General features: G+C 46.1%; 1 long non-coding RNA gene across 2 annotated transcripts in view; it reads right to left on the minus strand.

Moving 5' to 3' along the window:
• LOC137528647 (uncharacterized) overlaps positions 1–24,469 on the minus strand; it is a 323,545-nt gene that overhangs the window by 44,965 nt on the left and 254,111 nt on the right. Inside the window, exon 5 of one of the 2 annotated variants that reach the window (XR_011023448.1) lies at positions 11,141–11,507. The exons of the other annotated variant lie outside the window; for it this stretch is intronic. This is a non-coding gene — a long non-coding RNA (uncharacterized lncRNA). Of the gene's footprint in view, positions 1–11,140; positions 11,508–24,469 lie in introns of those variants that run through there. 2 annotated transcript variants of the gene reach the window in all.

Below are 24,469 nucleotides of genomic sequence, written 5' to 3' on the forward strand. Positions count from 1 at the left end.
ATTTAAACAGTTCATTTGTTTTGCATAATGCATTAGATGTAACAATTAAGTAATGTATACAATCTGCTACTGTCTGCTCCAGGAATGTGTATTTTACAATTGTTTATTAATTATCTCTGCCACTGAATTCCCTGGGAGGAGGAGAGGGTTTTGCTGTCATTGTTTTACAACTCTGTAGTGATGCTATCAGGTCAGAGATAAAAAAAAATAGTGTTATCTAAGATTTTGTAGGGAGGACAGCGAAGAGACTTATGTTAACATCATAGGAACAGCAAGTGGTTAAACACAATCTTTTCTTTAAAGAGGCACTTAAGTCGAGGCAAAAAAATGAGTTTAACTCACCTGGGGCTTCCCTCAGCCCCCTGCAGCCGATCGGTGCCCTCGCCGTGTCTCTGGGATGCTCCAGTCCCCGGCGGCGACCACTTCCGGTTTCGTCAACAAGACCCGACAGGTATGGGAACGCGAGTGATTCTTTGCGTTCCCAGCCAAAATATCGCCCCCTATGCTGCTATTGCGGCCTCCTTGCATTTTAGATGCATTTAATTCTGAATTATTTAAAAAAAATAAAAACCTTGTTTTAGTTTTTTGTAATAAACTCAAAAATTAATGCTTCAGCTACTGCCAATTCCCAAATGCAATAACTATGCATAAAATTAGTGTTAGAAAAGGCGGAAAAGCCGCCACGTGTACTCAGAACAAGGAGGCTGATTCCGCGTCCTATGCGGCGGTCTGCACGCGTAGGCCTACATCCAGTAGTATGGCCGAAAGCGGAGAAACCGCCGCATGCCTTGATAGTGGTGCGGCGGATTCCGCGTGCAGCGCGGCGAGTGCTTTGCAACACATGTCTGGTGTGGCTGGGACTGATAGTCCACACAGATTCAGAAGGACGCGCGCGCGCGCTGAGAGGCAGAACTTATATGACAGCCAGAAGGGAGTCAGCTGACCGAGCTGGTCAGCTGACAATTCCACCACTTCCCATTGGTCCAGCACTTAGGGGAGGCGCTGGAGAGCGCCTTGCTATATATATTGGGTGCTGGTCATTCTCTGGTTGTCTGCCGTTGCGATCACTACGTGGTAGCACTCAGACCTGTTTGTCAGAATCTGTGTTATTCTCTAGACTAGTTCTAGGGTGTTGATGATTACGGAGCTCACACCCAAGACTAGGACTACTGTGTATTATCTGTGTAATTCTCTAGACTAGTTGTTATTATTCAGACTAGTTCCAGGGTGTTGATGACTACGGAGCTCACACCCAAGACTTGGAATACTGTGTATTATCTGTGTTATCATTCAGACTAGTTCCAGGGTGTTGATGACTACGGAGCTCACACCCAAGTCTAGGAAATAGCTTAACCATCCTGTTATACTTCAGACTAGTTCCAGGGTGTTGATGATCAAGGAGCTCACACCTATAGACTAGACATTGTTGATTATTTGTTATGACCTTCTGCTTTCCTGACCTCTCTTCTGATCTCTGATTTGGTACTTCGCTATATCTGATACTCCGTTGCCAGACCTTGCTTGCCTTAGGACTCCGAGTCTGTCTCCTTCCTCTGTGCCTATCTGTCTGTCTGTTGCCGACCTGTCTTGTCCGACCTTGAGAACTATCTCCTCTGTTGAGAGATAGTTCACAGATCTGTCAGTGACACTCCACCATTGGATGAATGACTTGATAAAGCAGAGGATGTACCTCTGTGAAACGCGTTGTCTTTTAAAATACATTTTTATACCCTTTGATCCTTTGGTTTGTATGTGCATTTATAGCCGCATATATAGCGGCTTTTCCAAATCCATCCCTTCCCTATGCAGATTTTTTGTCGTGTCTATCACGCAACTGCCATATAAACGTACTTTTACCGCATCTATAGCGGCTTTTTCTAATTGTTTTCTTCCTCCATGCGGAGATATTGACGCCTCCACCACGCGTTCTTTGTGCGTGTTACTGGCGTCTGCCTGTTCTCCCCAGCAACGGTGGTGAGGAGGTCCGTGAGGAGTGACATCACATCCGCTACGCCTGAGCGGAGAGCCCGGTTCCCGGCTAGGCTAAGAGGGACGGATGCTTATCGGGGCTGTGTACGCTGTGCCGGCCACAGTTGAATAAGGTGAGACCTCTCCTATTGGAGCTTCCATTTGAAATATTAGGAGTCTCAGAGCACCTCTTCCTTCTTGCTTGTTTCTACAGTGAATTATCTCAGGGAGCAGCCGAGCAACAAGTGGCCTGATCGCACCGACTCTGGGGAACTTTCACTACCCTGCACGCACCACACTCCACCATTGGTGTCACTCACACTCTAGTCCTTCCCACTTTCAGCCTGACTCCTCCCCTTGGGGAGCCTCAGGCCTTGGAAGGAACCTGTTCTTTGGGCAGTATCTCTACTGCCTTGCACCCTCTATACGGGTGCTCTCCTCAAAGTATTACTGTTGCACCAAACACTCATATTACTCAGGTGTCCAGAGGTTATAGATATATCTGATTATCGGTGATACTGCAGATCATCAATAATCGGGTATATATATCTGTATTCTCGGTGATACTGCAGATCACCGATAATCAGATCCTCTCTGTGCTACACCGATCGTTACAATTAGCCTAAGATTTGCATTGTTTCAAAATTACTGTATATACTTACATATAAGCCGACCTGCGAATAAGCCGAGGTACCCACTTTTCCCTCCGAAAGCAGAAAAAGTGAATGACTCGCATACAAGCCCCACCCCCGTATAGCCCCCTCCACAGTAGCCAGATGTGTCCCTAGTACAAGTCAGCCCCCCCCCATAGCCAGATATGCCCCAGTAACAAAACCTGCTCCACCATCTGTTATGCTCCACCGACTTGCATATAAGCCGAAGGGGGTAATTTTTTAGCACATTTTTGGGGCTGAAAAATTAGACTTATACACGAGTATATAAGTTATTACAATCTTATTGAACATCCCTAATTAGAGGCAGAGGATAGCATAAGGCTAGTCTACCACTACTAATCAATAATCGCAATAGTCTGTCGCTTTTGTTAGTGGGTTTTTTTTACATCGATTTTGGAGCGATTTCGATTTTTTTTAAGTGATTTGATTTTAGTCCTTATTTAAGTGCTTGCATTTGCAGAGCGACTATGATTAACGACATCCCTTTTTGGGGGTTCAGGTAGGTAGTAAATCTGCAAAATCACTTTTGTTCAACTCCAAAAATGCCGTAGGGACCTGCAATTTCTGTGGGGACTGCCTCCATTGATTTTAATTAGCATAGCACTTTTGGAATCGTCAGCGATCCCAAAAATACTATATTGGGCCATAGCCCTTACAGAGAATTTAATAAGAAACAATGTCAGCCTTCTTTTCCATTTCAACTGGGAGGAGGGGGTTAATATATTTTCCTTTCAGTTTTCTCAATAGGGAAGCAGGAAAAAAGGGCGTCGGTGGCTAATGGACGAAAAGAGCGCCGCAACAGACTAATGCAATTATCGTTAATACGACAAAAAAAGCTGGAAAAAAGGGTCGCTCAAAAAATATCGTTAACATCATTAGAACATTAAAGTTTTTGAAGTATGTTATTTTAGAAGTTTGAAACGTTATAGTTTTTGTCATATTGTAACATTTGTATGTACAGATTTTACGTTATCAAATATATTATCGTTTCAATATGTAATAGGGTGTTTCTGCAGGGAGAGTAGTTAGGGTTAGGCACCACCGGGGAGGGGAGTGGTTAGGATTAGGCACCACCAGGGAGTGGTTAGGGTTACGCACCACCGGGGAGGGGAGTGGTTAGGATTAGGCACCACCAGGGAGTGGTTAGGGTTACGCACCACCGGGGAGGGGAGTGGTTAGGATTAGGCACCACCAGGGAGTGGTTAGGTTTAGGCACCACCAGGGAGTGGTTAGGGTTGGGCACCACAGGGGAGGGGAGTGGTTAGGATTAGCCACCACCAGGGAGTGGTTAGGTTTAGGCACCACCAGGGGAGGGTTCTGTGTGAGAGTAGGGTTGCGTTAAGCTGTATTGTTGAATTACGTAACGATTTTTATCCCATCTATTTCAAAATCGTATTTATTGTTAACCAATTTCGTTAACAATGTTTATTGTAATTGAGATTTCGCTATCCACCAGCACCATTTCATTTTACCAGCCGGGCCTTTTTTTCATGCACTCCTCAATAGCATAATTAGTTTAATTTGCTTAGATTCTTGGAACTATCCCGAAAATAATTTTACATGACTTTCAGCCTTGCAGCGCTGGGTCCCCGGTTCAAATCCCAGCCAGGGCACTATCTGAACGATGATTGTATGTTCTCCCCGTGTCTGCGTGGGTTTCCTCTGGGCACTCCGGTTTCCTCATACATCCCAAAAAAATACAGATAAGTTAATTGGCTATCCCTAAATTGGCCCTAGACTACAATACATACACTACATGATACATACATAAGCATATGACTATGGTAGGGATTAGATTTTGAGCTCCTTTAAGTGACAGACATATACTCTGTACATTGCTGCAGAAGATGTCAGCGCTATATAAATACTAAATAATAATCATATGTCCAGTTTATGTTTCCTTGGCGTGGGGGTTGGAGACGGCAGATTTTTTAAAGAATAAATTGAGCTTCCGTCCGCTCTGAATTTGGTACTGAAAGCCTCATTGAACAAAAAGGTTTATTCTGTCATTCTAAGGAAATATCTTCCACGTTTGGCTTCCAGGGATCACTTTTATTGTAACTTTTTGAACCTATCTTTTGTAGCTTTCCTCCTGCCGCCGCTCCTCAATTTTACCACTCGGAATTCTTTTAGCTCAGCAAGAAATCGGAAACGCCTCATCCTCCATGTGAGTGTTTTTGCATCACATAAACGTTATTTTTCGTGTGATCGCGAGCATAAACATGTTATTGTAAGATCTCAAGCAAAGAGAAAGAGCGATGAGACAGGCGCAGGGGAGGGTTTTTTTTCGGCCAGGTAGGGAACGGACAAACTTTGCCGGCTGAATTGCTTTTATCCGCCATCAAAAGCCGCAGTCTTGCCAAGAAAAACATTGATTCGGGGTCCTTGGTGAATGTTAATATTAAATAAACTGAAATTAGAATACAGATCCCCTTTCCTCCAGAGACGGCGTCTGCGTTTTTATCAAAGTCCAGAAACATTCATCGTATAAACTTCTGTGGGGAAGTTTTTTTTTCTCTTTCCAAAGAGTCTCCCGAGAAGCGGCAGAAAATACGCCAAACAACGAAACATACAAATAATTAAACAATGACATCCCAAACATTGCTGCGCTGAGCGGAATACGAGATGATAATATCGTTCAGCGCACATTAGCGTACAACTAAATATTTTATACAGCGCTCCTTCTAAACATGCGAGTTTGGTTTACGAAGAGCTGCGAGTAGTCAGGGCAAGTTAAAAAAAAATCCTGTTCACCTACAAAAACGAACATTCCTATAAATAAAAATAAAACAAAAATTCCTGCATAATCTCATATAAAATTTTTAGTAATCATTTTTTATTCACCACTATGTCCTGATATGAATAGTGATGGCCATAATGTGCCGATTTCACACAAAAAAAATTTGACATTATAATTACACATTCTAACAATTTAAAAATTGAGTTGATTGCGCGTAATCTATTAATGCCCTTTGCATGTTACGGCAATTAAAAAACATTTTTCGTGTAAATTAGGAAAAAACTTTGTTCGAACCAGGATGGTTGGGTTGAATAGGGTGAATAGTGAGAACAAGTAAAAACATAAAAAAAATAAAAAGACCTTGTAGTTTTTGAGATATTTACTTTTTAAGAATCCACAGAAAAAAAAAGTTTTTTAACTGGTTTGCGTTCCACGGTTTTTACTCCTTAAAGCGGATCCGAGATGAAAAACTAACTATAACAAGTAACTTGTCTATATATCTTATCTAAAGTTTAGATAGTTTACACAGCAAATCTAGCTGCAAACAGCTTTAATAGAATATGATTGATTATTCCTGTGATACAATGACAGCAGCCATGTTGTTTGTAAACATTACACAGAGGCAGGCTTATCTGTATCTTGAGCAAAAAAACCTAGCCCCCCCCCCCCTCTGAAATCTCGGGCTAGTAATACCTCCCCCTCCTCCTGCCCAGACTGAGCTCCCATGAGCCCTTGCTACTGTCTGATAGTGCCTTGGCTCTCTGAAAACCTGTGGGTGTAGCTTCTTTAGTTTATAGGTAATTAGAGAATTAAAACAAAAAGTATTTGGCTTGAGGAATGCCCTATAAACAATAGGAAAGGAACACAATTATGCAATGAGTAAAAGTTCATCTCGGATCCACTTTAAGGTTCCTGACATTTTTTACACTTTAGCTGTGTCGTTTTGTTACAGCTTTAAAGAAAACCTATACTGAAAAAAGTTCCCCTGGGGGGTACTCACCTCAGTAGGGGGACCCTATCGAGGCTTCCCCCCATAGTAGAGCGTCGGGTCCGCTTTACTGCGCAGGTGCAGGAGACTTGCGCCTGCGCAGTAGAGCGGCCCAACGGAGATCGGCTATTTTCGCCTATCTCCGTGAGAAAAGTGGGTACTGCGCCTGCGCTGAAGCCAAAAGGTAAATATTTACATCGCCGCCGCTCCGGGAGGATTTTCTCCGCCCCCGTGGGACCGAGGAGGACAGGGGAAGCCTCAATAGGATCCAGAAGCTTCCCCCACCCAAGGTTAGTACCCCCAGGGGAGGTTTTTTCATTACAGATTTTCTTTAACTTTTTAATTACTTATGCCATTTTAGTGATATATATTCTTGTTTTTTTTTCATATTTCTTCAGGAAATATTTTTCTCCCAAAACTATTTTATGTTATAGTCATTTTCTGGGGAAAATACCCATTTTTTTTCCCCTTTCTAATTTTCACATGACGTGTCCCAGAGTTATAAAACACAAAATATGAATTATTTCGTCCTTCCTCCTCGTTAAAACGATACCCCATATGCCTTATCTTATTACTAGCTGAGCTTGAGGTAGACCGTTATCCCCAGTCTGCGCGTCTGTGGGGATCGGATGAATTTGCTAGAGCAACAGTTCAGGGGCAACAGTGCTGTACAGATGCATCGCAAGGCAACAGCAGAGCGATACATCTGTAGAGCATTGGAGCCACAAACTTTTGCATTAGCAATCGCATCGGATCGCAACAGGCGGCAGTCATTAAAAGTTTAAAAATAGAGATGTCACGACATTGGATTTTCTGTTCGTGAACGGTGAACGCAATCGTCCAAAAATGTTCGTGAACAGGCAAATCTGGCGAATCGCCATAGAATTTAATGGGCAGGTCAATTTTAAAACCTACAAAGAGCCACAAAAGTGATGACCAAGTTGTTTAAAGGGTTCTAACACCTGAACTGTGTCATGCCAGAGGGGGATCCATGCCAAAAGGCCCACCAAAAATTACAGAGTTGACGCAAATTCGGGTTTTAATCCCCATAGAGCAGAATTCCCATTATGCACAGCTCTGTGTGTCAGTGGGCTGTGGAGTGTCACACGGAGAAATACAATAGTACTATCAGAATACAGTGAAATAATAATGCATTGGAGTAGCTCTGTGCCTGTAACTTAATGAGGCAACAGCAGTAGTGCACACAGCTCTGCATGTCAGTGGGCTAAGGAGTGTCACACACAAAACAAAAACATAGGGGACCGATGTGCTAGTCCTCAATAGGGCTGCTTGGGGTGCTTTCACAGCAATTGAGGAACAAGAACACAGGCCTAGCTAATGCTTTCCCTACCTATCTGCAGCAAGTCTGACCCTGCTCTCACTAACAGTCAGCAGCCAGAAGAGAATTAATCCAATACGGCCACTGCTACTGCTTTTTGATGGGGGGTCCAGGAAGGGGTGCTAGCTGATTGGCTGCCATGTGTCTGCTGACTGTGAGGTAAGGGGTCAAAGTTTAGCTCAATGATGATGCATAGGGGGCGAATCGAAAATGCCAAATATTTGCTGTTTGCAGAATACCGCTCACTAGCGAATAGTTTGGGCCATCTCTATTTATAAACAGGTATAGGTACTGCAGGAGTTATTAATGGGTTAATAAGCTACCTTGGGGTTAAAAATGAACTGGGGATTAGAAAAAAAAACACTTTTTATTTTTTGGGACCACGTCACTTTAAAGGAATACTTAAGTCAAAATAAAATCCTCCTGTCCCCGCCGGCGGCTACTTCTGGGTTCGGCGACAGCCGCCGACAGGCTGGGAACGCGAGTGATTCTCTGCGTTCCCAGCCGCTATATATATATATATATATATATATATATATATATATATATACACGCTATAGCAGCATAGAGGGTGAAATAGCGGCTGGGAACGCAGAGAATCACTCACGTTCCCAGCCTGCCGGCGGCTGTCGCCGAACTCGGAAGTAGCCGCCAGCGGGGACACGAGGATCGGAGCCAGGCTGCGAGGGAACCATACAGCTTCAGGGGGCTGAGGGATGCCCCAGGAGAGTAAAAATCATTTTTTATTTTGACTTAAGTTTTCCTTTAACTCCTTTAGCCTTTTGGGTGTATCCGATACGTCCAAAAGGCTGTAGCCGCGGTGCTGCGCGCTCCAGCGGCCAATCGTGTCTGCACCCGCGTGTTTCCATGCTGCCGACCGTTAGCGCGGAGATCAATGAATGGGAAAGCCATTCCCATCCCTTGATCTAAGTCCCCGTTAGAAATACCGATGGCTTCTATTAGAAACCGCAATCTTTCTAAAGAAAAAAGAAGTTATACTTCCTGGAAGTGAGAGCGCTCGCTTACAGGAAGAACAAAAAAAATTGACTTGTGGCCAAATAGTAAAACTACATCTACATACATTTTTTTTTAAATAAAATCACAAACAATCACATTCAAAATTAACTGTTTACCTACCACACTACAAAAAATATCCAAATAAAATTTTTAACAAAAAAAAAACAAAAAACATTACAATTTAAAAAAACAAACAAAACATAAATAGTTACCTAAGGGTCTGAACTTTTTTAACATGCATGTCATATTTTTTAAATTATAAGCTTGTAAATAGTGATGGACGCCAAACTGAAAAAATGCACTTTTATTTCCAAATAAAATACTGGCGCCTTACATTGCGATAGGGACATAATTAAGATGGTGTAATAACCGGGACAAATGGGCAAACAAAATATGTGGGTTTTAATTATAGTAGCATGTATTTTTTTAAAGCTATCCTGGCTGAAAACTAAGAAATAATGAAATTTTTCAATTTCTTTTCTTAATATTCCCGTTAAAATGCATGTAGAAAAAAAATAATTCTTAGCAAAATGTACCACCCAAAGAAAGCCTAGCTTGTGGCGGAAAAATCAAGATATAGATCAATTTATTGTGATAATTAGTGATAAAGTTATTGGCGAATGAATGGGAGGTGAAAATTGCTCAAATCCATAAGGTATAAAAACGACTGCAGGCTGAACTGGTTAAAAAAAAAAAAATTACTTTTAAAAAACGTTTTTCCCCTAAGGGCTCATTTCCATGGACAGTTGAACTGTGTGCTCTGCAAGCAGTTACCAGGCAGCAGTGAGCAGTTACCAGGTAGCAGTGAGCAGTTACCAGGCAGCAGTGAGCAGTTACCAGGCAGCAGTGAGCAGTTAAATTATGCAAATTTTTATGCAAATGCATGCAGCTTGAAAACGGACCAATTAATTTAAATCCAGGTTTAAATTGATTGGTCCATTTTCAAGCTGCATATATTTGCATAAGAATTTGCATACATTTGCATAAACTCGGAATAATTTGCATATCTGTGATCATCCCTAGCAGTTACCAGGCAGCAGCAGCAAGCAGTTGTGAGCGTTTGAGAGGCTTTTCATGGCCTATCAACTGCTTGTGGAAAAGAGGCCTCACTTTATTGAATGACTGTTGCTATTACCTAGCAACAAGCATTCACAGGACCATGCACATAGCTCCTAACTGTCTCTCTTTTGGAGGGACAGTCCCTCTTTGGGAGTCCCTCTTTCTCCCTCATTTGTCCCTCTTTCAGGACTCATGTACAGATGTATGTAAATATATGTGTTTTATCCCCAAAACGGCCCTTAGCGCCCCCCCTCCCCCGCGCGGTTGCAGGAGCTGTGGCCCCTATGGTTACGCCAGTGCATGACACAGATTCTACCTCTTGGAACGTACAGCAGTAATTAGGATGTAGAATCAACGTCCTGGAACTACAAGCAGTTAAACTCAGTAATATGACATTTTGCTGCGGTCAACTTTAATATAGACCAAATTCCACGTTCTGTATACTTATTTTATACAGAGCACTGAAGGAGGGTAAGAGCCACTTGTCTGAGGGGAGGCGTTGCTGCCTCTCTCCTTTAGACAAGACAAGACAAATAACATTTATATCCCGCTTTTCTCCTGGCGGACTCAAAGCGTCAGAGCTGCAGCTGCTGGAATGTGCTCTATAGGCCAGACTGAGCAAAGCCAGACTGAATGCTCAGTCAGGGGATTTTATCAGGGCTGATAACAAGCAGGCTGAGCAGTAAAGATAAGATACAGCTTAATCATTTTTAAAGAAAAACATGTCTTTGCTACAGCTGATACAAATCCTGCAATAAATCTGCAAAGTGTCTACTTCCTGCTTTCATGATAGCATACATAGGGTTAACATCCTGTGTTTACAAATTAGCTGCACTGTTGAGGTAACCAGCTGACACAGCTGAGAGATCAATTACACTTATGGTTAGTCATGGATGAGAAAGGCTAAACTCTCTAAACACTTATAGGCTGCAAGAGCTCAAGTCCACTTTAAAGAGAACCCGAACAGAGTAAAATTATTTAAAATAAACACATGATGTACCTGCAAATGAACATTACATACTTACCTCTACATCAGTTCCTCTCAGAAGCTCACCAATTTCTTCTTACAATGATTCTTTCCAGTTCTGACGAAATTTGGTAAGAACTAAAATATATCAGTTGCTGACAGTTAAAACTGAAAGGACAACTGGTGTGCAAGGTAATGTCTAGGTTTCCCGATGGCTCAAGTGGGCGATATTATAGTTTAACAGTGTGCTGACCAGGAAGCTGTTATGGGATAGTGGCCATTTTCAAAATGGAGGACGGAGTGGACAGTGGACAAACAAGACACGGTAGAGGAGAAAGAGATTGATGAGTAGACTACCCGGGAGGTAAGTATGACCTGTGTAGGTTTATTTTGACTTTTTATTTTCAGTCCAAGTCCACTGTAAGCAAGGAACTCCGCAACTACCACGTTTAGACACCCACATGAACCGGCCCTTACAATCCCGCAAATCTGATTGTATGATCACATCTTAAAGAAAGAAAATTACGTTAATGGGCACCTTTACAGCATGGGAAGAAACGACCTTTAGACCCGCCATATTTATTATTGCGAAACAAACTCTCGGAGCTTCAGTCCACAGAAAAGCCTGCAGCGTCCGTGCGCCCTGCCGAATGTATGCGAATAATAATTGGAAATGAGACAGCGGCGTGGCGTTCCCTGGATCTCTCACTCCTTCAAATTACAGCCGCTCTTGAAACGGATCTTTCAATCTCGATCTGAAATTAATTGAAGGGAGGAAAAAAAAATAAAATTAAGCACTTGTTACGTAATTCTGGCACGGATCTAATTCATGAAAGCCGAGCTGAGCCCGGCGCCTAATTAAATATACAATCGCAGCATGTGGCGGAGCGAGCGGGCAAACCCATCTCCGCATGGAAATGAAAGGGGGCGCCGTGGGAATCGCCTGCTCGCCCGTATATGGAAAATGCCAGAATCACAGTTGGAGGCTCTCGCTAATTTAATAAGATGTTATTATCAGAGGTGCATTAATAGCTCAACACTAAGCTGCGTGTGTTTGTATGCATGTACTCTACACAGGGGAAAAATAACAATTATATGTATATAAATATATATATACTATATATTTTAAAATGTCCTTTCAACTTAAAGTACCTCTGACCTGTAATCCAACCCCCCCCCCCCCCTCCCATACTTTTAAGGGATACCCGAAGTGACATGATGAGATAGACATGTGTATGCAAGAAAGAGGTAAAAAGGGGAATTTTCTTATCAGTGAGGGTCACTCTGTAGTCACTTTCTGTCTGAGTCAGGACTGAGTCAGCCACTTACATACCTGATATTTAACTCTTTCAGACAGAGAAAGAAGAAAAGGAACACAGCAGAGTTATTTGTGTGCTACGCACTGTACATACACATGTCTATCTCATCATGTCAAATGTCACTTCGGGTATCCTTTAACCTCCATGGCGTTATGATTATTTCCATATTCAGGGCTTGATTTACTAAACTCAATTATCACGTGTAAAGGCATTTCGCGCGCAAAGCATTATGCGCGCAAACAGTTTCCACTGTTCGCGTGGTAAATGTTATCACAAGAACGGCGTCACGCTTTGCGCGCTAAGTGCAGAATGCCATTGAAAGATATGGCGCTTCACGCAATCATAAGAGAGTTTGGCAATGAAATCAGCAATGTTGCTTACATTAACATGTAAGTTCATTTAATACGGCACACACAAAGCTTAACGCGCGTCGTGTAATGTACTGTATACAGTAATAATTCATTATCTATATACCGTTCGCGTGATCTGCAGTGACTTCGCGTGATAATGATACTTTGCGTGCGAAGCGTAACGCCATTCGCTAGAAGTCACGCAAACCTTTGTGCGCATGATATCACGTGCAAAGCAGCTTATCACTGTCATGCTAAGTGTTAGTTAGCATGCTTTAGTGAATCAAGCCCTTAGGGTCTAAAAGCCCTTCAATTTTTTCACTAGCTTTTAGACCCTAAAAAAAACAAAACAAACATACCACAGAGAGATCTGCAGCAGCTCCTGCATACTACTCACTCAGGCTCAGGGTTACTGCTCTGAGCTGCGGATTCCAATCCCGAGCCTGATTTGGGATTACCGCTAAGGAGGCTAATACAGGGGGCGCTCCCCCCTCCCTGTAGTCCCCGTTCTGCTCACTTGTAATCTTTGACTGAGCATAACATCCAATATGGGTGGGGAGGAAGTGGCCGTTCTTCCTCCCCTGTGTGTCCATAATCCCGCCCCCTACACTAACCGCTTTATTTCCAAATATGATTCACTTGTGGTAGTTGAGGTCACTTCCTCCCCGCCCATAATCGACAGCAGAACAGGGGCCACAGGGGGGGCTGAAGGGGGGAGGGGGGGGATGGTGGTGTTTGCTGTAACATAGTCACAGCACTAGTTATAAAACAATATTAAAAATATTGGGGGGACAACAGGTCAGGGGTACATAAAGGGGAAGTTTAACCCAGGAGTGAACTTTCCCATGAGAAATCTTTACCTTTTCTCAAATAACTCACCAGGGAGGTCTGTATGGCTGATATTATGCTGAAACCCCTCCCACAGTGTGATGTCATGACCCTGGTCCAGACAGTTTCCGGTCTGTGAACCTCGTTGCATTGTGGGAAATAAGGGCTTTTTCCAACTGCAAATCAATCAATATCTCCCTCTGTGCATAGAACTCTCAGTAACGAACATTCCGTACAGATCATCTTGCAGAAGTAACGATGTCACCACCAGTGATAAATGTCAGAATGTAAATCAGGGAGAGGAAAGACTTTACAATGGGCAAACACTGACTAAATAATCTATAAATGAATGTTGTAAACAATAAGCAATTTTACTCATTATGTTATTTTCACTACAGGTCCTCTTTAGCCATTTCTGCCGCTGGGATGTCAGCCTCACATCCGCAGTGGCAGCTGCTACAGCCGCTGGGACACGCTAGTCACGTCCCTGCAGTTTGGGGGGCTGTGCGTGCGATCCTGCGGGCACCGCCCCCCACCATGATGTCACCAAGGGGAAAGGGGGTCGGAATGTTTGAGAAGCCCCATATTCCAACATTTTGAGGAAATAGGCTGATTTTCACAATACATTTACAGTATTGCTTGGGAATTTTCGCCAAAGTCCTTTTTGCATCGCAAAATGCTATTTCCGACTTCGACGACATTTTCGCAAAAATAGCCTGTATTTTCACATTTTCGGGAAGCTGTATGTGGATGGGGGACCACTAGACCAACAGGGAAGCTAAATGGGTTTGGAGGACCACCAGATAACCAGGGAAGCTACATAAGGATGGAAGTGCTGATCTTAGCTGCCTAAAATATGTACAGTATAAGCGGTTACTGCCCTGTAATGATAGTAAACTAGCTGCAGCGTGTGCTGATCTCCGCTGACTTCAGTATGTACAGTATAAGCGGTTACTTTGTGCCTGTACTGATAGTAAACTAGCTGTAGTGTGTGCTGATCTCTGCTGCCCGCAGTGTGTACAGTATAAGCTGTTACTCTGTGCCTATACTGATAATAAACTAGCTGCAGTGTGTGCTGATCTCTGCTACCTCCAGTATGTACATTATAAGCAGTTACTTTGTGTCTTTACTGATAGTAAACTAAATACAGCGTGTGCTGATCTCTGCTGCCTGCAGTGTGTACAGTATAAGCTGTTACTCTGTGCCTGTACTGATAGTAAACTAGCTGCAGCGTGTGCTTATCTCTGCTGACTCCAGTATGTACAGTATAAGCGGTTACTTTGTGCCTGTACTGATAGTAAACTAGCTGCAGCGTATGCTGATCTCTGCTGACTCCAGTATGTACAGTATAATCTGTTACTCTGTGCCTACACTGATAGTAAACTAGCTGCAGTGTGTGCAGGGATGGATCTGGGGGGGGGGGTCAAGCGGGTATCTTGCCCCAGGCGCAGTTTGTTGAATTCTTAAAAAGGCAGCAAAATGAATGGCAGTTTAGGCGCCAAAACCTGACCAATAGGCGCGAAAACCTGACCTTGCCCCAGGCGCAACTTGGTCTTGATCCGTCCCTGAGTGTGTGCTGATCTCTGCTACCTCCTGTATGTACAGTATAAGCAGTTACTCTGTGCCTATACTGATAGTAAACTAGCTGCAGCGTGTGCTGATCTCTGCTACCTCCAGTATGTACAGTATAAGCTGTTACTCTGTGCCTGTACTGATAGTAAACTAGCTGCAATGTGTGCTGATCTCTGCTTCCCCCAGTATGCACAGTATAAGCTGTTACTCTGTGTCTGCACTGATGGTAAACTAGCTGCAGCGTGTGCTGATCTCTGCTTCCCCCAGTATGCACAGTATAAGCTGTTAGGCCCAGTGCACACCGAGCGGTATTTGGAGCGATCCGCCGGCCGCATCCGCCTATAAAAACGCTTGGCTAATGTATTGCAATGGGATGGTGCACACCGGCGGTTTGAGGTTTTTGCCAAGCCGCAAACGCGCCTCCTGCTGCGCGTTTGCGGTTTTCTGAAGCTTTTCGTCCTCAATGTAAAGTATAGGAAAAACGCAAACCGCTCTGAAAAACGCTACTTCAGAGCGGTTTGCCAGGCATTTTTGTTACAGAAGCTGTTCAGTAACAGCTTTTACTGTAACAATATATGAAATCTGCTACACAAAAACGCACCCAAAACCGCTAGGTATGTTTAGAAAACCTCTCTAAACATGCCTAGAATCGCTCTGAAATCAGCTCCCAAAACCGCTAGCGTATTGCGGATCTGCTAGCGGTTTTGGTGTGCACTGGGCCTAACTCTGTTCCTGTACTGATAGTAAACTAGCTGCAGTGTGTGCTGATCTCTGCTGCCACCAGTATGTACAGTATAAGCTGTTACTCTGTGCCTGTACTGATAGTAAACTAGCTGCAGCATGTGCTGATTTCTGCTGACTATAGAATGTACAGTATAAGCTGTTACTCTGTGCCTGTACTGATAGTAAACTAGCTGCAGTGTGTGGTGATCTCTGCTACCTCCAGTATGTACAGTATAAGCTGTTACTCTGTGCCTGTACTGATAGTAAGCTAGCTGCAGCGTGTGCTGATCTCTGCTGCCTCCAGTATGTACAGTATAAGCTTTATTTTGCTTTACAAATTAGACAAATTGAACATTTTAAACATTTTTTTTTTTTGCTCTTTGACTGTTTATTTTTTTTCCTTACTTTAATTCAGTGTGGAAACAGACAGACTTTCCTTTAACGTGGACCTGAACTCAGAACTTCCTCTCTGCTCTAAAAGATACGCAACAGCATAATAACCTTTTTGTTACAGCTGAGCTGATACAATTCCTGTAATAAATTTGCAGTGTGTCTACTTCCTGTTTTCATGGAAACAGACATCCTGTGTTTACAAATTAGCTGCTCTGCCAAGGCAGCAGCTGGCACAGTTGAAGGATCAAATTACACTCATCATTAGTCACAGATGAGGGGAATTAGACAGGCTAAACTCTCTAAATACATACAGGGTGCATTTCACGGGTTTTCCTTCTGTCCTGTGCAAGAGTTCAGGTCCACTTTAAGTAATAAGAAAGAACAGAATTATGATTATTTTTAGTGGAGGTTTTTTTGCCCGGAGTCTGATTTTCCATCTATGCAGAGCATTAATCTTCCCCTCTCTGGCTCGCTATCGCTTCCTCGGAGGCGCAGTAATGGCGCTGCGCGCCGTCACCGAGTGATATCGGCACAGGCCTGGCAGGCAGCGGAGAGGAGATTGGCGTTGGACGCTCACGCTGATAATTCCTGCAGCTCTGATGGCCGCGGTGAGGATTGGATCCGGCGACAGGCACAACATACGGACGGCCGCGTCTGGACGTCACAGATTAGTCTTCATGTCACGCTCACCACTTGCCGCCGAGCAGCAGAAAATATTTGTTTAAAGGATAGACGAGCTGAAAGCGAGCCCAGAGCTGTAATGTCAAACAAGGAGAAAATCTGTCAGCACAAACCGAAATCCTCCCTCCGCAAGAGCTGCGTCCATTGTAGCAATCCCAGGGCATGTGCAGACCAGCCTGCAGAGGGCCCCACTGAGCCAGTCCACAGAGCAAACCGAAATCCTCACTCCGCAAGAGCTGCGTCCATTGTAGCAATCCCAGGGCATGTGCAGACGGCCTGCAGAGGGCCCCACTGAGCCGGTCCACAGCACAAACCGAAATCCTCCCTCCACAAGAACTGCGTCAATTGTAGCAATCCCAGGGCATGTGCAGACGGCCTGCAGAGGGCCCCACTGAGCCAGTCCACAGCACAAACCGAAATCCTCCCTCCGCAAGAGCTGCGTCCATTGTAGCAATCCCAGGGCATGTGCAGACCGGCCTGCAGAGGGCCCCACTGAGCCAGTCCACAGCACAAACCGAAATCCTCCCTCCGCAAGAGCTGCGTCCATTGTAGCAATCCCAGGGCATGTGCAGACCGGCCTGCAGAGGGCCCCACTGAGCCAGTCCACAGCACAAACCGAAATCCTCCCTCCGCAAGAGCTGCGTCCATTGTAGCAATCCCAGGGCATGTGCAGACCGGCCTGCAGAGGGCCCCACTGAGCCAGTCCACAGCACAAACCGAAATCCCACCTCCATAAGAGCTGCGTCCATTGTAGCAATCCCAGGGCATGTGCAGACCGGCCTGCAGAGGGCCCCACTGAGCCAGTCCACAGCACAAACCGAAATCCTCCCTCCGCAAGAGCTGCGTCCATTGTAGCAATCCCAGGGCATGTGCAGACCGGCCTGCAGAGGACCCCACTGAGCCAGTCCACAGCACAAACCGAAATCCCACCTCCATAAGAGCTGCGTCCATTGTAGCAATCCCAGGGCATGTGCAGACCGGCCTGCAGAGGGCCCCACTGAGCCAGTCCACAGCACAAACCGAAATCCTCCCTCTGCAAGAGCTGCGTCCATTGTAGCAATCCCAGGGCATGTGCAGACGGCCTGCAGAGGGCCCCACTGAGCCGGTCCACAGCACAAACCGAAATCCTCCCTCCGCAAGAACTGCGTCCATTGTAGCAATCCCAGGGCATGTGCAGACGGCCTGCAGAGGGCCCCACTGAGCCAGTCCACAGCACAAACCGAAATCCTCCCTCCGCAAGAGCTGCGTCCATTGTAGCAATCCCAGGGCATGTGCAGACCGGCCTGCAGAGGGCCCCACTGAGCCGGTCCACAGCACAAACCGAAATCCTCCCTCAGCAAAAGCTGCGTCCATTGTAGCAATCCCAGGGCATGTGCAGACCGGCCTGCAGAGGGCCCCACTGAGCCAGTCCACAGCACAAACCGAAATCCCACCTCCATAAGAGCTGCGTCCATTGTAGCAATCCCAGGGCATGTGCAGACCGGCCTGCAGAGGGCTCCACTGAGCCAGTCCACAGCACAAACCGAAATCCTCCCTCCGCAAGAGCTGCGTCCATTGTAGCAATCCAAGGGCATGTGCAGACCGGCCTGCAGAGGGCCCCACTGAGCCGGTCCACAGCACAAACCGAAATCCTCCCTCCGCAAGAGCTGCGTCCATTGTAGCAATCCCAGGGCATGTGCAGACCGGCCTGCAGAGGGCCCCACTGAGCCAGTCCACAGCACAAACCGAAATCCCACCTCCATAAGAGCTGCGTCCATTGTAGCAATCCCAGGGCATGTGCAGACGGCCTGCAGAGGGCCCCACTGAGCCAGTCCACAGCACAAACCGAAATCCTCCCTCCGCAAGAGCTGCGTCCATTGTAGCAATCCCAGGGCATGTGCAGACCGGCCTGCAGAGGGACCCACTGAGCCAGTCCACAGCACAAACCGAAATCCCACCTCCACAAGAGCTGCGTCCATTGTAGCAATCCCAGGGCATGTGCAGACGGCACCACTGAGCCAGTCCACAGCACAAACCGAAATCCCACCTCCATAAGAGCTGCGTCCATTGAAGCAATCCCAGGGCATGTGCAGACGGCCTGCAGAGGGCCCCACTGAGCCAGTCCACAGCACAAACCGAAATCCTCCCTCCGCAAGAGCTGCGTCCATTGTAGCAACCCCAGGGCATGTGCAGACCGGCCTGCAGAGGGCCCCACTGAGCCAGTCCACAGCACAAACCGAAATCCCACCTCCACAAGAGCTGCGTCCATTGTAGCAATCCCAGGGCATGTGCAGACCGGCCTGCAGAGGGCCCCACTGAGCCAGTCCACAGCACAAACCGAAATCCTCCCTGCGCAAGAGCTGCGTCCATTGTAGCAATCCCAGGGCATGTGCAGACGGCCTGCAGAGGGCTCCACTGAGCCGGTCCACAGCACAAACCGAAATCCCACCTCCACAAGAGCTGCGTCCATTGTAGCAATCCCAGGGCATGTGCAGACCGGCCTGCAGAGGGCCCCACTGAGCCGGTCCACAGCACAAACCGAAATCCTCCCTCCGCAAGAACTGCGTCCATTGTAGCAATCCCAGGGCATGTGCAGACCGGCCTGCAGAGGGCCCCACTGAGCCAGTCCACAGCACAAACCGAAATCCTCCCTCCGCAAGAGCTGCGTCCATTGTAGCAATCCCAGGGCATGTGCAGACGGCCTGCAGAGGGCCCCACTGAGCCAGTCCACAGCACAAAACGAAATCCTCCCTCCGCAAGAGCTGCGTCCATTGTAGCAATCCCAGGGCATGTGCAGACCGGCCTGCAGAGGGCCCCACTGAGCCAGTCCACAGCACAAGACCATGTTCCTCTAAGGGGGCACACAAACACTTAGGGGTCTCCTCCCCCATGGGATTGTGCTCTTGTGGTACTGAAATGATGAGGTGTTATTACCTCTTTAAGTGAGGGGGACTGTTGGTGGTTAAAGCAGGACTGTCAGCCACAAAATCAAATTCCTATTACCCACTGCTCTGTGTTTATTATGCAGTCTACATCCTGACCCTGCATTGCAAGCATTCCAATATAATCACAAATGTTTCTGCTGTAATTAATTTTATTTCAGTCAGCCTGGCTCTATTTAGTACATTGCAGACGAGAAGTAAGCTTGTTATAACCCCTCCCACATTCCTGATCCTCACTGATTGGCTGAGGGCAGTCCAATGAGCTGCTGAAATCTGATCTATGCTGTGCTCACATGTGTTTACAAAGCAAGCTAGATATGACAGTGCAGTTTTAGGCTGCTTTCACAGTGGGAAGTTACATGCGCACGCACAGCAATGTAACACAGGTGGGCTGTTCACACTGCCCACGTTGCGTTACATGTAACGCTGCACGTTCTCCCGAGAGTGCTGCATGCTACGGCGTTCTAGCAGCTATAGCCGCGTTAGACTGTTTGCACATGCTCAGTGGGGGGCGGAGAGGAGGCGGAGAGATGCCGCTACAGTAGCCGCGCACATGGCTATTTAATATGCACTGCACTGGCGGCCGCTGATTGGCCGGCGGGACCATGTGATGCGGAGTGTCTCGCTCCGCATCACGTGGTCCCGCCGGCCAATCAGCGCCACCCTGGAAGACCTTATGCGGATAGAGCCGCCTAACGCTGCTCACTCTACCGTCCTCTCCCGCACCACCATGCGTTGCGTTAGGGGCACGTTATGCGACCATAGCAACCCCTAAAACGCAACGTCTTGGTGTGTAAGTAGCCTTAAAGGGATACTGTAGGGGGGTCGGGGGAAAATGAATTGAAGTTACCCGGGGCTTCTAATGGTCCCCCACAGACATCCTGTGTTGGCGCAGCCACTCTCCAATGCTCCGGCTCCGCCTCCAGTTCACTTCTGGAATTTCAGACTTTAAAGTCAGAAAACCACTGCGCCTGCGTTGCCGTGTCCTCGCTCCCGCCGATGTCACCAGGAGTGTATAGCAGAAGCCCAGTATGGTCTGTGCCTGCGCAGTACGCTCCTGGTGACATCAGCGGGATCGAGGACACGGCAACGCAAGCGCAGTGGTTTTCTGACTTTAAAGTCAGAAATTGCAGATGTGAACCGGAGGCGGGGCCGGAGCATCGGTGAGTGGCTGCGCCAACACAGGATGTCTGCGGGGGACCATTAGAAGCCCCGGGTAAGTTCAACTCATTTTCCCCCGACCCGCCTACAGTATCCCTTTAAGGAGAAAAAAAAAACGTAAAGGCTTGTTCACACTGCAGGCATTTTTGGCTTTTTTCCGCCCGCGTGCAGTTTTTAAAAAACGTCCCCCGCGACCGTGTGGACAATAAATGTCTATGAGAAGGTTCATATCAGCGCGGGTCGTGTGCTGTCTGTTCAGTAAAGCGGTGCGTGGACCATTCTTGAGGCGGAAAGTATAAGAGAAACGCAAAACGCTCACAAAATCGCTTTGTGTAGTGATTGCGTTCTCGTTTTTAAGAATAAATACATTGTATTTATTCTTTTCCGGGTCAAAAAGTTCACTTCCTGACAGGTGTCAGGGAGTGAATTACAAAACCGCTCGGAAAAAAATGCTTAGAAAACCGCTAGGCACAAAAATGAATCGTCCACCCAAGTGCCGGGAATCGGAAAAAAAAACCCTTAAAAACAGCCCAACGCGGACGGACACGCGAGTCGAACACAATATGAACAAGGCCTCAGGGAGGAAATGACATCAGGATTGGCTTCAGTCAGAGAGAACTAAGATGGAAAATGCCAGAAACAGAACTCTCTTTATTTACTATATATAATTCACTGAAATCAAAATGCGGACAGTACAATACATCAGTTATGCAGTTATGTAAGTAAAACAAGAAGCTATCTACTTATATATTATTATTTATTGTATTTATAAAGCGCCAACATATTACGCAGCGCTGGACATTAATTTAGGTTACAGACAATACTTAGGGATGACATACAGCAATATGACAATACAGGAATACAAGAAAGACCAGATCACACAGCACAGTATGAGTACAAGGTAATGCTTAGTCACTGGATGGAGCATGGAGATCACACAGCACAGTATGAGTACAAGGTAATGCTTAGTCACTGGATGGAGCATGGAGATCACACAGCACAGTATGAGTACAAGGTAATGCTTAGTCACTGGATGGAGCATGGAGATCACACAGCACAGTATGAGTACAAGGTAATGCTTAGTCACTGGATGGAGCATGGAGATCACACAGCACAGTATGAGTACAAGGTAATGCTTAGTCACTGGATGGAGCATGGAGATCACACAGCACAGTATGAGTACCAGGTAATGCTTAGTCACTGGATGGAGCATGGAGATCACACAGCACAGTATGAGTACAAGGTAATGCTTAGTCACTGGATGGGAGCATGGAGATCACACAGCACAGTATGAGTACAAGGTAATGCTTAGTCACTGGATGGGAGCATGGAGATCACACAGCACAGTATGAGTACAAGGTAATGCTTAGTCAGTCACTGGATGGAGCATGGAGATCACACAGCACAGTATGAGTACAAGGTAATGCTTAGTCACTGGATGGAGCATGGAGATCACACAGCACAGTATGAGTACAAGGTAATGCTTAGTCACTGGATGGGAGCATGGAGATCACACAGCACAGTATGAGTACAAGGTAATGCTTAGTCACTGGATGGAGCATGGAGATCACGCAGCACAGTATGAGTAACAGGTAATGCTTAGTCACTGGAGGGGAGCATGGAGATCACACAGCACAGTATGAGTACAAGGTAATGCTTAGTCACTGGATGGGAGCATGGAGATCACACAGCACAGTATGAGTACAAGGTAAGGCTTAGTCACTGGAGGGGAGCATGGAGATCACACAGCACAGTATGAGTACAAGGTAATGCTTAGTCACTGGATGGAGCATGGAGATCACACAGCACAGTATGAGTACAAGGTAATGCTTAGTCACTGGATGGAGCATGGAGATCACACAGCACAGTATGAGTACCAGGTAATGCTTAGTCAGTCACTGGATGGAGCATGGAGATAACACAGCACAGTATGAGTACCAGGTAATGCTTAGTCAGTCACTGGATGGAGCATGGAGATCACACAGCACAGTATGAGTACCAGGTAATGCTTAGTCACTGGAGGGGAGCATGGAGATCACACAGCACAGTATGAGTACAAGGTAATGCTTAGTCAGTCACTGGATGGAGCATGGAGATCACACAGCACAGTATGAGTACAAGGTAATGCTTAGTCACTGGAGGGGAGCATGGAGATCACACAGCACAGTATGAGTACAAGGTAATGCTTAGTCACTGGATGGAGCATGGAGATCACACAGCACAGTATGAGTACAAGGTAATGCTTAGTCACTGGATGGAGCATGGAGATCACCCAGCACAGTATGAGTACCAGGTAATGCTTAGTCAGTCACTGGATGGAGCATGGAGATAACACAGCACAGTATGAGTACCAGGTAATGCTTAGTCAGTCACTGGATGGAGCATGGAGATCACACAGCACAGTATGAGTACCAGGTAATGCTTAGTCACTGGAGGGGAGCATGGAGATTAGGCAAGCTAGGTTCAGCTCAGATGCATAGCATGGGTTCACAGTAATGGAGGTGCATGATCAGGTAGGACACAAAAGGAGGAGGACCCTGCCCAAAGGCTTGCAATCTAGAGGGAGAAATAGGGACACGAAAGGTAGGGGACCAGAGTTCAGCTGCGGGTTTAGAGCAACTATGAGGGGTGGTAGGCCAGTGAAAAGGTGAGCTTTGAGGGCCTTCTTGAAGGTGTTGAAGGAGGGGGCTGCCCTTATGGGTGGAGGTAGGGAGTTCCATAGTGTTGGAGCAGCTCTTGAGAAGTCCTGTGTGATGCGGGGGAGCGGTCAGGCGAAGTTCATTGGAGAAGCGGAGTGAGCGGCTTGGTGTGTATCTCTGGGTAAGATCAGAAATGTAGGTTGGACAGGTTTTGTGGACAGTTTTGTAGGGCCCGTTTCCACTATTGCGTTGCGAAATCGCTGCGGCAAAATTTGCATGCGGATGCGAATTCGCATGAAAATTCGCATGGATGACGATGTATGCGAATTTTACTATGGCAATGCCGGTGTGCTTTTCCATTGATTTCATGCGAATTCGCATGAAAATTCGCATACCAAAACAGCATGCAAATTCCCTATTAAATACATTAGCGGCAATTCGCCTGCATTCCACACGCAAGCGAATTCTGATGGCTCTGCCGTGCAGAAAAATCCTGCACAGAAAAACGCACAGGAAAACTGACAAGTGGAAACAGGCCCATTCACTTGTATTGGCTATGCGAATCTGCATGCAGGAAACGCATGCAGATTCGCGATAGTGGAAAAGGGCCCGTAGGTCAGACACAGTATCTTGAATCTGATTCTGGATTGGATAGGAAGCCAGTGGAGGGATTCTAGGAGGGGAGCCGCCGTGGTGGAGCGATGGGAGGAGTGGATAATTCTGGCTGCCGCATTCATGGACTGCAGTGGGGCTGTTCGGGTCATAGGGAGACCAGACAGAAGGGCATTGCAGTAGTCAAGGCGGGAAATTATGAGGGCATGGATGAGGAGTTTGGTGGTGGCAGAGGTGTTTGTTTGTTTTTTGTGGGATAGTATGGCTGTCCCTGCTGCTCAGGTGCACATTTGTACTGACTGGGAGTTTCAGGGATGCTTCTTACTGGTTAATTTTGTTGGTTTTGGTCTAATAAGTTCAAAGTTTGGGTTTCAAATGCATTGAGGTCTATTGGCAGCATGAGAAAACATGTTTTTAGTGACGATAGTAATTTTCTATATTACCATCACGGGAAAGTTTGCTGAAAATAATGCATTTATGGCAGCACGTAATTTACGATTTTAAAATTCAATTGATTT

Source organism: Hyperolius riggenbachi, chromosome 8, assembly GCF_040937935.1.
Source record: "Hyperolius riggenbachi isolate aHypRig1 chromosome 8, aHypRig1.pri, whole genome shotgun sequence".
NCBI classification, from domain to species: Eukaryota; Metazoa; Chordata; class Amphibia; order Anura; family Hyperoliidae; genus Hyperolius; species Hyperolius riggenbachi.